Below are 16,467 nucleotides of genomic sequence, written 5' to 3' on the forward strand. Positions count from 1 at the left end.
AGAGGGAGAAATGAAGATGACACAGATATATAGTTTATGTTCGACTTGGAAGTATTTATTTAGTGATCGGCGCTAAAACGTCATCTGTACAGAACATCATTGTGTACAGAACATGGTTAGTCTACGTTACCCGAAAAATTCCCATATGACAGACTTCGTCTATTTCAACGGGGGAAAAAGTTCCAGGGATTCATCTCCTTCGGCCATCCTACACACAGCTGACTCTCACTGACCGCTCGCACCAACCGGAAGGGGAGGGGTCGTGTGACTCGCTACGCTCTTCGCTGCACACAACTGAGGGAGTCCTACACTTTCCGTCTTTGACGACACGTAAAAAAACTGCGCATACCGCAGGAACGGTATAACGAAAAATGTCGACCTCTAATCCAATCATAATGCATATTCAACATATATGTCCATTTAAGGTGTCCAACTATGTCCTCCAGATGAGTATCTAAGAATTTAATGCAAACCATTTTCTAAGTAGCCAGGACATCTAAGAAACTAAAATAACATTTCTGTCTCATAATTGTCTTGAACACACACACATCAAATAGATTTCCTGTTCTCTCTCAGCTCATCAAAAACTCAAGCATACCGAAGCTCTCAGAGACAGTCTAAAGAACACTCTTTAGTACAGTGAAGCAAATAATACTAATACTAGTATTAATATTTCAGATAAAAATACAATTTCCTCCACATGCACCTTACTATAAACAACATTGGTATGAAAACACTTGATGTTGAAGAATATAATGTAAAGGCATTTACAAAAATTCTGCAGGTAGGAGAAAAGTGGCTATAGATATTTGGGCTTCTAACACAAAGTTCACACATTTCATGAATCCATTCATACCAGCTGTATTGTAATGATAAATCTAACACATTTTATATCTGCTTAACTTTTTGTTATATTCCAAATGGAAATTATGGACAGTAGATCCATAATCTTCTTTGCATCCATATTCTTCTTTGTATTTCTATTTATTCTCATTTTATTTGGTTGTTTGTTTGTTCCTTTAAACCAGGGGTGTCAAATTCAATTCCTGGAGGGCCAGAGCCCTGCAGAGTTTAGATTCAACCCTAATTAAACACGCCTGATCCAACTAATCAAGTCCTTCAGGCTTATTTGAAAACTACATGGTATGTATGTTGGAGCAGGGTTGGAACAAAACTCTGCAGGGCTCCGGCCCTCCAGGAATTGAGTGTGACCCCCGTGCTTTAAATTTAAGCCGCATAGCATAATATGTATAAAAAAGACGTATGATTAAAAACACCATTCATTATTGTTATTACTGTACATGTACTTTATATTCACAGGTGCAGGATTTGTCTGCACTGTTGTTATTATCACATAATCTGTATTCATTTAAGCATGACTAAAAATAACTAGGACAAAAAGCTAAAGCCCCTGTGGCTGTTGGAGTCATTCCAGATTGTCTTTGGGCTGAACTGTGTTGTATTTCTACAGCAACTTTCCCCACAAAACAAAGGAGCCCATCATTCTAGCAATATAAAAACTACACTCCAGCTGTGGTACAGATGATTTGCTATCAAGTTACCTAAGGGTGTGCCATATGATGATTTTTGATCGTGGACTATTAAAATATCTCCACGATCTGTTTTTGAAGAAATAACGTAGTATCGCGCTTATGGTAAAATATGGTCCATTTTAGAACCGGTTCCAAATGTTCAAGAACCGGGTATTCGATAAGACACGTGCATTTCGATTCTGCTTAACTATTCCTGCATTCGCATTTTAATGTGATTAAAAACTATTTAAGTGCAGGAACGGAAAGAACTTGCGCCCTGTTTGCGTGCAGCGCTGCCTGTCATTAATGTTAATCAAAGAACTAAAGAAAATCATTCACTGATCTTGACTGAATATATATATGAAAAGAACACTATGCAGTGTTTTTAAACTTTTAATTACAGTTTCTGTACCTGAAATTTTGTTCAGTTGTATTTATTTATGATATTGCTAATTGATTTGTTTGTTCCTATCTTATTACTGACTCTTTACTTGTCTTTAACACTTTAATATTTGAAATTTATATTAATCTAGTTGTTTTTGCTGTGGTATTTTTTTTTCTTTAAGCATAGGCAAAATTCCTATTGCAGTGTTCTGTAGGCTGCTGATTTTTGCTGGTGTTATTCAGCTGCAACAGAATGCTTTGTAAAAAAGACAGAATAAATGTTTGACATCTAAATGTCTGACTTAATTTTTTTGGAATATTGGATTTTTTATCTTATTGGAATCGAAACTAGGAATCGATAAGAATCAGAATCGATAAGCAGAATCGGAATCAGAATCAGAATCCCCAAGGGGGGGCCAGTGCCTGTGTCAACAAGCTTGGTCCCCCCTCTGACCCCCCATAAATTTGGAATTGCATGACACCAAACAATTTTGTGTGCAATGCGCAGTTTGTCCTGTGGGTAGCAGTAATGGAAAAAAGCAATTCATTGTGCCATAACTTTTATGTCAAGGGAAAATGCATTCAGAGACCATGTGCTTCAGAGAGAAGGAGCTTCACATATTCATCAGAGAATATGTGAAAAAAAAAACATACAGATAACAAAAATATTTAATTTCAGTCATGTTCACGTAGTGAAAAATAAACTATCCAAGTGTCTGCTGTTGCTTATATTATCACATTACAATTATCACAGTTGCTTTAATAAGAATTCATGCATAATTTATACAGTGAAGTGTATAGTGTTTCATTTGTATATTTCTTCAATTTCTTGAATGCTACTGCTAAATACACCTACTGTACCTGTTTATTTTATTTGTATATTATGTGTATCTTTGTTCTTATTTTTTATTTACAAAGATACAATAACGACAAATATTTTTCTCTTCAGCCACTTTGGCCTAAATATCTGCCATTCTTTTTTATTTTATATTTTAGTTTTTAAAATAGGGAAATTAGTTTGGCTGTACTGCTCAGAATGACAACTTGCAAAATAGTAAAACCAACATGACAAAGAATTATAAAATCGTGAATTATGATTTTCCTGAAAAAATTGTGACATGATATTTTTGCCATATCGCCCACCCCTAAAGTTACCTCTTCATTATTTTGTTCAAAATATGTAAATCATTCTTGAGTTGACAGTAAACAAATAAAAAGTGGAAAGTGAGATAAAAGATAACTGATTGATTACAGCTGATTTGACAGTGGATTTTACTATATAGTAAAAGTCATGTTCTAATGTTCTAAATTCAGTAGTTCCCAACCATGTTCCTGTAGGCCCCTCAAAATCACACATTTTGGATGTCTCTGTAATCAAACAAGACTGATTCAACTCATCAGCGCATTAGTAGAGACTCCAACACCTGAAATAGAGGTGCCTAATAAGTTAGACATCCAAAACATGTTGGGGAACCTCCAGGAACAGGGCTGTGAAATGGTGCTGTTGTAAATAATTAACAAAGCAGAGTGAGATTTCTTAGGTAATATGATATTAGCCATGTCTCTGAGGTTCTGTAACGACACTTGATATGATTGTGACATCAGCACTGACACATGTACATCTCATTAACATCAGGGGAATCAGATGTTTAGTTTAATTTTTTTTCTTTTTTAGATTATTTTTTAATCTGAGGACAACCAAGGCAACGGATAATGTTTGCAGATTGTATTACTTTCTAAAAATGTGTAAATATATACACTACCATTGTTAGGTGTGGCCCATAGACTGTATTTACACACACACACACACACACACGCACGCACACACACATTCTGTTGTTTTGAACTTTCTCAAAGAATTCTGAAAGAAGAATTATCTCAGTTTCCATTAAAATATTAAGAAGCATAACTGTTTTCTAATAATAAATCAGCATATTAGAATGATTCCTGAAGGTTCGTGTGACGAGGTCAATGAAGACTAAAGTAATGACTGCGGAAAATCCAGCTTTGCCATAATAGGAATAAACTATATTTAAAAATATATTAAAATAGAAAAAGTTATTTTAAATTGTAATAATATTTCACAATATTACTGCTTTTACTGTGTTTTGATCAAGCATTGAAGTCTCGGTGAGCATTCCTTGAAGAACATGAACACATTTTCCTGACCCAAACTTCTGAATGGTACCGAGATATAAATTCAAATATTAAACATTTGATATCAAGGAAGTGAACAGTAGGGCATACAGAGAGAGTGAATTAGAGGGCGTTGCAATGGCTGACTGTGCCCACAGTTGCCAGGCAACCAGGCTGCAGGTGAAACATGAGACACAGTGGGAGAGAGACAGAAGTTCAAGTAAAGTAGAAAAGGGCTGGAAGAAAGAGAGGGAGATATTCAAAACATCATAAACTCGTAACAAGTTAGCAGATCAAACAAATCATAAAACTGTATATGAGTAAAATGATTTGACAGTGCATTTCACTCTAGAGCTAAAGTGCAGCTGTTTGCATAAACATAAACTGTTTTGCTAAAATCACTTACTAGAAGGAACTGCGCCCATGACTCAATAATCTGTGATTTCTTGACAAGCACTATCAGCCGTTAGAACAACAGCTGCAACCACAATTACATTTGTACATGACAGATAAGTGATACTTGGGATGGAAATGTTAAAGAAAAGTATGTATTTAATTGTTTCATTATTAGGTATTACTATACAAGTAAAAATCAGACTAATATTCAAATGCTTGTCGAAATTATTTCTTTTTCCCCAGGATCTAGAATGTGAATGTTATGATTGACATCTAACCACGCTCGTCTCTTTTCCAACCCTTTCTTAGACACTTTCCCTCTTCCAACCTGCTTCTACCATAGACTGGTAACCCGGATGAGGCAGTCCACCGTTAACCCATCAGCAGTCGAGAGGATGAGGGAATGAACAGGGTGGCCGTGTCTCAATACCTAGTGAGCTGCCCAGCTAGTGGGCATCACGCGTTTACGCACTTTATGGTGCACCAAATGCTGTCTAGATAGACAGCTCAGACAGAGGCAGTGTTTTGCGTCAGTGATTTTTACATCAAGAACATTAACATTCCTGTCTCGTGTTTTTACGAGACACGTTTTTTACTCGCGATTTCAATCGAAACTCGGATGGAAAATCTAGTTGCTTTAAAACACAGTATGTTTATAACAATAATAGGTTTCGCAGGGTGTGAAAGACAATCGTAAGAAAGACATTTTACAATTCACTGTTGAAAATGTGCTTGAAGCCGCATTTTTCGATGCCCCATGATCGTAATACCGCTTTCGAATCAAGATTGTATTATTTTACTCACCACCAAGGAAACTGTCGCTATTAAATGCTCGTTTGGCACCTTGTAGTTTCGTAGGTTGTTATTTCCCAGTTAGACTCAAACTTCTGGATAACTTATCCCCCATCACAACTCCCAAGGCGTAGGTTGTAACATTCAACGTAGACAAACTTGAGAGACCAAATTTACCGTAAAGCACCGAGAATGATCCGCAGAGAGAAGGAATACAGATGCATCTACAGTTTACTTGCCCTTTCTGGCGATTTCTAGGAATATGGTCCGTTTAGGGAAATGTTTCATAAAACAAACACTCTCTATAATTCTTGGCCGATTTGTTAAAGCAAATATACCTGGATTTGTCTCTGGCGCAAACGGTCCACATCACCGTAATTTGCGTAGATGCGACGCGGGGAGCTGCAGCAGAGTCTATTACAGAATTCTCCGAGGCGATGAGGGATCCTCTGTACTGTTGAAACAGTTTCTAGAGTGAGTGGATATCCCAGTAGCCCCTCACTGCAGTGATGACCCTCTCAGATATCCGGGGTTTAGCCCAGAGACATCCATGTATGAGTCAGAATCTGTTTTTTACAGTCTATGGTCAGAATACACGGCACGGGATGCACTTACATAATACTACTACTACTACTACTACTACTACTAATATATATATATATATACAAATCATTTAATATTTATTTCTTGTTCATTGAATTGTTGCCCTGACACGAAGAAAAGTCCAGACCATGCTAACCAAACCGTTCATAGCTCTGATGCGTGTCCTAGGAAGACTGCATATAACTCTGATTATTATTAAACATCTATTATATTTGTTTCTTCACAATGACAGTGCTCAAATAAAATAATTTACAAAAATCGGTATTACAGCGATAAGTTATTGCGGCTATAGTTTCTGATCGCTGGTTGGCCAGTTTCCATGTCGGTCAGAAGTACAAGCCTGAGTGGGCGGTTCTTATCAGGAGTGAATTACAGTGTAAGTACGACACTGTTGGATGTGCAGAGAGCAAAACTTCGGTTCTAATATAAATTATTTTAATGCGCATGAAACACATCGATGATTTGTATAGGGCATAGTAATAAAAACATTCAGGGCTTCAGCCCATTTAGCACCGCCTCTTAAACAACACACTGACAAAACACACATCAGAGGAGTCACGAGAGCCTGGACCACATGGACAGATACCTCAGGGTATGACAGGAAATTAACACTGCGTGCACAAGGGCTGGCAGTACAGGAAATGTAGGTAGTCATTGTGGGATTAAAAATATCTCTAAACTTCGATTAAACAATAGGCCCTTTTCACATGAAACCATTTTCATTGTGTACTGTAAAATTTTATTTTAATATAAAAACATAAATATAAATATAATATAAAAATATATATATAAATGCTACTGAAGCTCATTAGTACCTAAACAGTACATATTAGCTGTAGATACCTGTAGAACCTTTGAAAAGTTTCCATCCCAGTAACAACTTTTGGACCATTTTTTTCTGAGAGTGTGGTAAGCTCAAAAAAGAATCCGATAGATTTTTACCTTGAAATATGCCAGTTATTTTATTCTCCATCTTTGGTGCATATAGAAAAATCACAGCAGTGCTTAATAAGGATTTAAAAATGTTCTTACAAGCAGACATCAGACTTGTTTCTTGTGCGTTTGCACTAGATATTTTAAGACAGTGTGAATTAAGAATCCATTTATTCACTGCAAAGAGGCCACTATATATATATATATATATATATATATATAAAGAGTTTAAAGTAAATAATAAACAATGCAAAATTGCATAAGTACAATTAAAATAACATTAATACATAAGATAGAACAAACAAAAATGAACATGCATCTCTATAATACTAAAACGAAATACTACAGTACAATCACTGTATAAAAAGTGGCTGATGTAACACACTGTTAACAGTAACACATACTGTTTCCAAATGATAATCTGATGTAGGGCATTACACAATGCAGCAACAATGAACTGGAGAACCACTACATGGTATGATATAAGCTGAAATCATTAGCTTATTTATTCCTCATTATTTCACTAATTAATATTGTTTGCACAAATGTAAGCAAAATGTACATTTCGGTAAAAATCCCCCTAGTGTAAAAAATATGAGCATTCATGACTTGTGTGGTCAGAGTACAAAATATTATGTTAACCCATGCATGGACACCCATAGTCCCTAATATCAAATATAAGACTAGATCACATACTAAGTCGAACGATCCTGTTCAGATCATGTTTAGCTTGTTGTACTCTATAAAACCTGTCTTGGTATTTATTGTATGTATCAGATAAGCAGAAAGGAGTGGCATTTTGCTCGTTCCTTCTCTGGACAGAGTCTCCTTCTCTACTCAGGTGTGTACTTTTTGTTCTCCCAAGGAAATGGGTACTCAGGTACCTGGTTGAAGTGACCCATGAGGAAGATGGCTACTGTGCCAACAGAGAATAGCAAGATGGCTGCCCAGAAACAAACCTTGTCAATCATCTTACCAATCAGCACCCAAACTCTCCATCTCCTGAGGAAAAAAAGAGGAAAAACAGTGTGTGGATATAGATGACTGCACTGAGGATGTTTAGAAAAGTGTTGTCTTGCTAGGACACTCCCGCACTCACACACACACACACACACACACACACACACACACACACACACACTTACAGATCCAATGTCATTTTGCTGCTTAGTGTATTCAGCAATGAAGTTACAGGCATCCACACACTCTTTTATTTCTGGTGCTGTCTTTGCCAGACTTTTGTAGAGGTTTGCCGTACTGCTCACATCAATTTCATCCACTAGAGGGAGACATACACAAACACTTAAGAAAATACAATTAAATTCCGGTATTATAAATGTAAACATAAATTAACAATATTTTTTAAAAATATGCCTAAGTAATGCTAATGCTAATGAGATAAACAAGTTAACATGCAAAATCCAAACATGCCAACACACTTAGAGTAATACTTCAGCCAAAATGAAAATTTGCTAAAAATGTACTCGCCCCCAGGGTTTCTAAGATGTAGATAAGTTTGTTTCTTCATCAGAACAGATTTGGAGAAATTTAGCATTAAATCACTTGCTCACCAATGGATCCTCTGCAGTGAGTGAGTGCCATCAGAATGAGAGTTCAAACAGCTGATAAAAACATCACAATAATCCACAAGTAATCCACGCAATTCCAGTACACTGGTCACCGTTTTGTGAAGTGAAAAGTTATCATTAAGGCATTTTAACTTTAAACCATTGCTTCTGGCCATAATCCATAATAATACTTCCAGTGAAAAGTCCATCCCCTGTTGTCTTTCACATCAAAATCCACCAACATATTGGTTTAGAACCGCTTTGGACTGTTTTCAGTGAAGATTTTCACTTCACAAGACTTTTAATTGATGGACTGGAGTCCTGTGGATTAACTGTGGATTATTGAGATGTTTTATCAGCTATTTTAACATCATTCTGATGGCAACCATTCACTGCAGAAGATCCATTAGTGAACAAGTGATAGAATGCTAAATTTAAAGGGGTCATAGGATGCCCATTTTCCACAAGTTGATATGATTCTTTAGGGTCTTAATGAAAAGTCTGTAACATAGTTTGGTTAAAATTTCTCAATGGTAGTGTAAAAAACACATTTTTTTACCCTGTCAAAAACAGTTATTTTCAGAGCAAGCCGTTTTGTAGCATTTTCCTTTAAAGGGGTCATATGATGCGATTTCAATTTTTCCTTTCTCTTTGGAGTGTTACAAGCTCTTGGTGTATAAAGAAGATCTGTAAAGTTGCAAAGACTAAATTCTCAAATCCAAAGAGATATTCTTTATAAAAATTAAGAGTCAACCACTCCTACCTAAAACGGCTCGTTCTAATATGCCCCCACATGTCTACGTCACGATGTGGGAAGATTTTCATAACGCCGCACAAATGTTCACGCAAAGAAAGAAGGCGTACAAGGACAGTCTGGCACTTCTGAGCCTGTAAGTAGGTTTTTTATATTTAAATAATTTGCCACTGATGATTCAGATGCGAGTTTTGAGCAGTGTAGAGTAGCGCTTGTTGTTTCTCCGATCACAAATGCAGACGTGGTTTTATGTTTACACGGCGCGATGCAACGCGTAAAGCTACTTCTGTAGGTGAAGCTGGATCACGAATGATTCACGCGAACATAGACGCATTTAGGTAGATCGGGGGCGCATTCCCTAGAGTGCGAAATGTTCAGCGAATTGTCATTTTTAAGTGAACTATTCCATTAATTGTGCACCTCTTAAAACCGACCACTGTAGTTCACGATACTCTTATATGTTATGCTTTGGGTAAGTGAATGTTTGAATTTGTGTTACCAATTGAGCGCACGAGTCCATGTCTCTCTGTTTATCAAACATCATCTCACTGCGTGGCTGTTTCAAAACATATTCTTCAGCCCTCTGCATCAGCCCAAAGGAACTGCGCCGCCTGTCCCTCATTTCAATATGTCCCACCACCCGGCTCCTCCTCATCCAGAAATGAGGCCATTCCAAGGAAACGAGGGACCACCTCAAGGAAAATCATAATGAGTATAAGAGAACTGCAGAATCAGAAGATATGCAATGAAATTTATAATTAGTAAAAAATAATATATTAAGGACAGAAACACTCATGAACGCACATGTTTGATGGTGTGTGACATGTTGTGTGTTCTAGGACTACGGAGGGAGAAGTTGAGGACAATGATGCAGTTGGTCACGATCAGTGTGGTCATACACATGACGAAGATTAAATACCTAAAATAAAATCAAGAAAAACCGAAGTTAGATGATTAAAGGGGTCATATGATGCAATTTCAATTTTTCCTTTCTCTTTGGAGTGTTACAAGCTCTTGGTGCATAAAGAAGATCTGTAAAGTTGCAAAGACCAAAGTCTCAAAAAAGACTAAAGTCTCAAATCCAAAGAGGTATTCTTTATAAAAGTTAAGAGTCAGTCACTCCTACCTAAAACGGCTCGTTCTATCACGCCCCCACATACCTACGTCACTATCTGGGAAGATTTGCATAACGCCGCCCAAATGTTCACGCAAAGAAAGAAGGCGTAACTTTTATTCTGGCTGTAGTATTGTTTGCTCACTCGTTCCTCACTTTATCCCCCGGCCTCTGCTCACTCGGCCCGCCGGCTGTTCCTAACGTTATCCCCCGGCCTCTGCTCACTCAGCCCGCCGGCCGTTCCAAACTTTATCCCCCGGCCTCTGCTCACTCGGCCCGCCGGCCGTTCCAAACTTTATCCCTCTGCTCGCTAAAGGCCGCCGTGTGTGACGCTGTGTTTCGTTGTGAAAGCGAAAATACTTTGTTTGGCTTTCCAAAAATGGACACGACTAGAAATCAGTGGTTAAGTTGTATTTACAACACTGTTCCAGAACACTTCAACCCAAATATTCAGATGTGTGCAGCAGTTTTTGAATCATCGCTCCGGCCGGACAGGGCATCACAATATGGTAAGGGGCGTAACATTTCCGTCACACGCTTGAGGTATTCGGCCAATCACAACGCACTGGATAGCTGGCCAATCACAGCACACCTCGCTTTTTCAGACCGATGAGCTTTGTAAAAATTGACGCGTTTCAGAAAGGCGGGGCATAGAGGAGAAACAATAATGTACAGTATGTGGAAAATAATGTGTTTTTTAACCTTAAACCGCATAAACACATTTCATTACACCAAATACACAAAATAATGTTATTTTTAGCAGCATCATATGACCCCTTTAAAACCAGTGAGACTGACTAAACTTGGTTAAAAAAATGGAATTGTCTACACATTCACACAATGACACTAACTTGCCAATAAGAGGCACAGAAAATTATGTTTCTGGAATCTTCTGAGCGATCAGGAAGAGAAACACAGTCTGAGCCAACAGTACAGAAATGGACACAGTCAACTTCTGCCCTCCAGCTAAGAGACAGAGGAGAAAGAAAGAAAGAGCGAGACAAAGACTTAGTGTACAGAGGAGACAGAGTGCAAAAAGAGAAATGGCAGACACCGGGACTATCAACAGTGTAAGACTGTAATGGGGTCTTAATATTTTAGGGCATACTGAACACTCAGAATGTCTGCACATGCACACACAAACACCTTTTGCAGGTAGAAAAAAGGGCAGAACGACCAGAGAGGAGATGAGAGAGCAGGGCAGGATGATATTGATGATGTAGAAGAGTGGTTTTCTCTGGATGATGAGATTGAAATACACCTCTTGGTACTCCAGATCATCAGGGGAGTAACGTGGGTTTGTCAGCTTACGAGCAGGCCGATGCTTGATTGCCCACTCGCCGTTCTCTGTGAGACCAAGTGATTACAGCATTAGAAGAAAGAGACATGTGAACTAACTTTCTAGTATTAAATGTGATGTTAGTTATTTTTTATATTCAAGACATTTTTTTATTAGGTTTTGTATGCGTTTTACTTCATTACTATTTACTTCTATTCTGCCTTTTTTTGATCAATTTTATAAATAAACTATTTATAAACAAATAAATAAACTATTTTAACAAGATTTATGTTGCTGATAGTCTCATTCTTACCAAGGATGCATTTATTTGATCAAAAATACAGTATCGTTCAGTATCATAAATATCGTGAGATATCAAAATTTAGGCTAACTGTTTTCTTTTTTAATATATTTTGAAATGTAATTTATCCCTGTGATGGAAAAGCTGTATCATAGCAAGATATTTCAGTATCATAAATATCGTGAGATATTATCAAAATTTAGGCTGTTTTCTTTTTTAATATATTTTGAAATGTAATTTATCCCTGTGATGGAAAAGCTGTATCATAGCAAGATATTTCAGTATCATAAATATCGTGAGATATTATCAAAATTTAGGCTGTTTTCTTTTTTAATATATTTTGAAATGTAATTTATCCCTGTGATGGAAAAGCTGAATTTTTAACAGTCATTACTCCAGTCTCCAGTGGTTCAAGTGCGGTTCTCTTAGAAGTCGGGGTGTGTACGGCGTGGGTTGTGGCCGACAACAGCTGTTTACTTTTAAAAATCATCCCTTTAACATCACTAAGCATGATCAGCCTTGGAGTAGAAGAAGTCAAGCCTGGTCTTTGCGCGCCAAGAGGATATTTCCCATAATGAAACTTTAAAATACAGTAACATACTGTGTAACTGTTTTACAGTAAAGTACAGTTCATATTACAGTTAAATACTGTGTAATTTACAGAAATCGCTAACAGTGTAGTGTGCAGTTTTGCCAGTCAAAAGGGAAGTAGGTGATCTCTATAGCACAGGTACTGCGGTAGATGGCAGGGGGAAGCCAGTACATGGAGCCATCACTCCAAATCAGCATATTAGCATAGTATGCCACATCAAATTTGCCATCAATGCTGCAAAGAGAGTGAAAAAGAAGTGATTTTGACATTTTTGTAGTAACAGCGAGAAAAAAAAAAGGAAAATTAACTCTTACTGCTAACTCACTTGTTTTCCAAAACTACATCTGGTAGCCACACAGTGTTGTACGGCACACGTATCAGATTAATGCCATGATACTCAGATGTATTCCATGCAAGACGGTAGTCATGCCATTGCTGAAGAGCAGAAACGTGATAGAAGGAAAGCAGGAATTAGCAGGACATAGAACTGAAAAAGGAAACTGAAGTGCAGAAAAAATTGCACCGCATTAGCTAAGACATTATAACTGAACAAATGAATTAACAAATACTGAAGAGAGAAAACTGTTCAGAAAGAAATATGGAGAGATGATGTAGATGAATAAAAGAAAGAGCTAAGTAATAGACAAGACATATCTATTCTTTAACCACTTGTACTATTTTTTTTTTTTTATATTTGACATTGAAATAAAATATTTAGTTAAATGTGTGAGCAATCAGAGAACTCAAGTTAATTATTTATTTGAAGCATCTTACGTGCCATCACGTAAAACGAATTTGTGCATCCTGCTGCGCTACTTTTCTATGTAAACATTTGCAAGACAGACCGGTGTGTTCCTGTCTCATGCTTGAGTAGCAAGCTCAACTTTTGACAAATTTGAAAAGTCAGCTTGAAATGCACTCTAAATGCATGATGCATTGATCTTACTGTGAACGATTCTTCAAAATTTCTTAACATGATGTTCCAGTGAAACATTAAACTTCTCTCTGGTGACATCCTCTTAAACTCTGCCCCTTTCTAATAACTGAATGCAAGATTGCATTCAGATCTGCCTCCATCCAGTCAACAACTGATATGCAGAACCAAGTACCAGCCCTACATTATTCCTTAGCTGATCATTTGTTTCACTCTGATGTACATCAAAATATGGGGGAAAAAAACAGTTACACTGCAACTTTGAAAGAAAAAAAAAACACATTTTGTGTGAACGGCCCTTGGGAGGTTGCGTGAGATACTCACAATCTCAATCCAAACATTTGTAGTTAGAGTGTCCTCTTTTTCATTCTGTTCAGGGAGGGACAAGCTTCCAAATGTTAAATGTAAATATATTATGTAATTATTACCAAAATAATTTGTGCAAACATTATTACAATATAGTAGCTCTGATGTATATACAACTTTCTAAAATAAATTTTATGTATTTGTTATATTTTTGCTGGTATTTATAACATTTTGATAACAGATATAATGCATTGATATATGCGTTTGTTTACTAAAACTCACACTACTTGTCACTCTTAGCAGGTAGATAAGTTACCAAGGAGATGAGCTTGGTGAGGGTTAACTTGACTTGAACCTTCACTTTTTCATCAGGGTGTCTTGCTGGTCGAATATTTCTATTGTAGTTCTTAAACTTATCTGCGATTAACTGTCTCTCCTCATATGCACTGACTGCAAAGTGAAATAATGAAAGACAGACATGAGTTTTAAAACAAAAACATTGTTAGTAGACAAACTGAGAGTTTACAGATTTTATTACTAAAAGTACAGAAGGCCCATCGCTGAAGATTATAGCCCATTACAAGCAGATTTATATAAATTATAATGCAGTTTGCAAATTATTTAACATTTAATGTTACAAGAATCCAAATCATAACAAACATATTCAGAATATATATCAGACAACCATTTAAAACTTCACTGATTCAGCTCTGTGAGCCCAATGCAGATGCAGTAACCCCTAAACACAATATTAATGTTTGTAACAGCATTACAAATCAAATCCCACAAGATAGGAACGCCTTTTAGAAAATATTACACTTCAGTATAAAGCTGCAGTAGCACGTGTGTTGAAGACGGAGAGCCAAGTCAGTCACTCAGTTTTGAGGTACACAAGAGCACGTACCTTGTAATACAGTTGCCACGAGCGCAAACGCAACTATCCACGTTCTGCCGAACCGGTCCGAGAGGGTCTGTGTTTAACTTCTCAACCGGTCGGCCACGGCCATGGTCGCCAAAAGACCGTCTTAAAAGTTGGTAACAAAGAGACAGACACGTTATTTTCGAGTGGTCAGTAACCGAGCTCTTTCTTCCCCTCACTGCTACAGCTGTCACTGCACGAGGCTCGAGTTACATTCACTGATCGCCAATACCATTATGCCTCTAATACGCGACAATCATGCAGATTATGTAGGTTACTTCTCTAGCATTACTGCAAGTGACCTCAGATACTATGCATAGAGCCAAAAGATGCTGACGGGAGCGTCAATTTCAGGTGCCAAATCGCAAGACGTTGGTTCCGCTCTCTGCTGCGCGAGCCCATGATGATGTTGACAGTCATGCGAGTATCATAATGGCTTAATACCGATAAGCATAACGGTTATTGATAGTGTTGCTGCTCACCCTCAGGGAATTGAGTTTCAGTCTGAAGAAATAAGCAATGTTAACAAGTTTACAGGAGGGACCGGTTGAAGGGCCATAGTGTTGATGTCTCCCATGAAAATGGGTATAAATAACCAGTGTCTGTCTGGACATTGTGCCCTGCTGCAAATCTGCCTGGAACAAGGTAAATGCAGGGGTTAGGGAGCGAAGGGTATTTAATTGTATTGTTTGCCTATGCACTCAAAGAGAAATCTGTAAAAATAGGACCCAATGTACGGTTAACATAAAGGAATTTTCCGTATTAATTTTTCCTTTAAAGTTTGGCTTTAGGGGTAATGGATAGAAAATCATTAGATCAGTATAAAACCAAAAAACGTCAATGGAAATTGGTTGAAAATGTGTGCGAGTGTGTGTGAAAGGGAATGTAACAAAGAGAACCGTTAAAGTTTATTTTTGTTCCTAGCAGGTCAAAATATCATGTTATTTCTATTATTTAATATTATTTTTTATTTGATATCATGAACAAAACCATGATATCATATTTGATATAATGTAAAACCGTCTGTAATGATAGTCCACTGTAGGCGAGCGTAGTGATGAATCCAAGTGCAGATTTATTTAAACAAAGTGATCCAAACATAATCCAAACAAACAAAGACTTGACCAGACTAGACTAGACTAGACTAGACATGAACAGACTAGACTCACCGACAGCAGGATAAATACATTCAATACACGACCAGGCACAAAGGCAACAGGTGCGTTCGACTTCATGCAGCACTGCGCAGGTCGATCGCAATCTGATTTGAAGCAGTGCATGCCGGTTAGTAATTTTGTCCGACTTGAGATGGCGCCGACGCCACGTCACTGTCACGTGTGGCATCAAAACACAGCGAGAACTGAAACAGTTCTACTCTGCTATCATTGCGTCTGTCCTGTGTTCATCCATAACTGTCTGGTTTGGTTCAGCTACCAAATCAGACATCAAGAGACTACAACGGACAGTCAGGACTGCTGAGAGAACACAGCCGTTTCACGATTGGCCAGATTCTCCAAGTAGATATAACTGCAGACCGGAGATCTTCAAAATGGGGCGTGAACTCCAAAAGTGGGCAGAACCTCCAAAATGGGGCGGGGTCTCCTCGCGCAAAGACTTTCACCATTGGCTCTGGCTCCAACCAACTGTTATTGACTTACATTTCAAAATAAAGCTTTATAAATTAAACATTGTTTCTAGTTAAATATGCTATATAAAATATAAATATTCTCCATGAAAGCAGAGCCCAAAGCTCGTGACCAGTGGTGTTCGGACTGGAGTTTGAACCTCTGCTTAATGATATAAACGGGAATCACCCACGAGCCGTCAGCGCAGGGGAAAGATTTTACTCTATCGCTTTGTTCCAAGCAACGGGGGCATCCCCGGGCACGACATTCGCAGGGTAGGAGGGGGTAGTGACGCTGGG

The 16,467-nt window shown here is 37.7% G+C and overlaps 1 protein-coding gene and 1 pseudogene across 1 annotated transcript in view; both read right to left on the reverse strand.

Moving 5' to 3' along the window:
* Positions 1 to 5,400, reverse strand: part of LOC107661209 (phospholipase D2-like) — a 33,334-nt gene extending 27,934 nt beyond the window's left edge. The window contains exon 1 of the mRNA XM_016450701.1: positions 5,253 to 5,400. The gene's annotated coding sequence lies outside the window, so the exon portion shown is untranslated. The remainder of the gene's footprint in view (positions 1 to 5,252) is intronic.
* A 2,192-nt stretch (positions 5,401 to 7,592) lies between these two features.
* Positions 7,593 to 15,823, reverse strand: LOC107661248 (acetylcholine receptor subunit gamma-like; annotated as a pseudogene).
* Between the last annotated feature and the right edge of the window lie 644 nt (positions 15,824 to 16,467).

Source organism: Sinocyclocheilus anshuiensis, unplaced genomic scaffold, assembly GCF_001515605.1.
Source record: "Sinocyclocheilus anshuiensis isolate Anshui unplaced genomic scaffold, SAMN03320099.WGS_v1.1 scaffold1365, whole genome shotgun sequence".
NCBI classification, from domain to species: Eukaryota; Metazoa; Chordata; class Actinopteri; order Cypriniformes; family Cyprinidae; genus Sinocyclocheilus; species Sinocyclocheilus anshuiensis.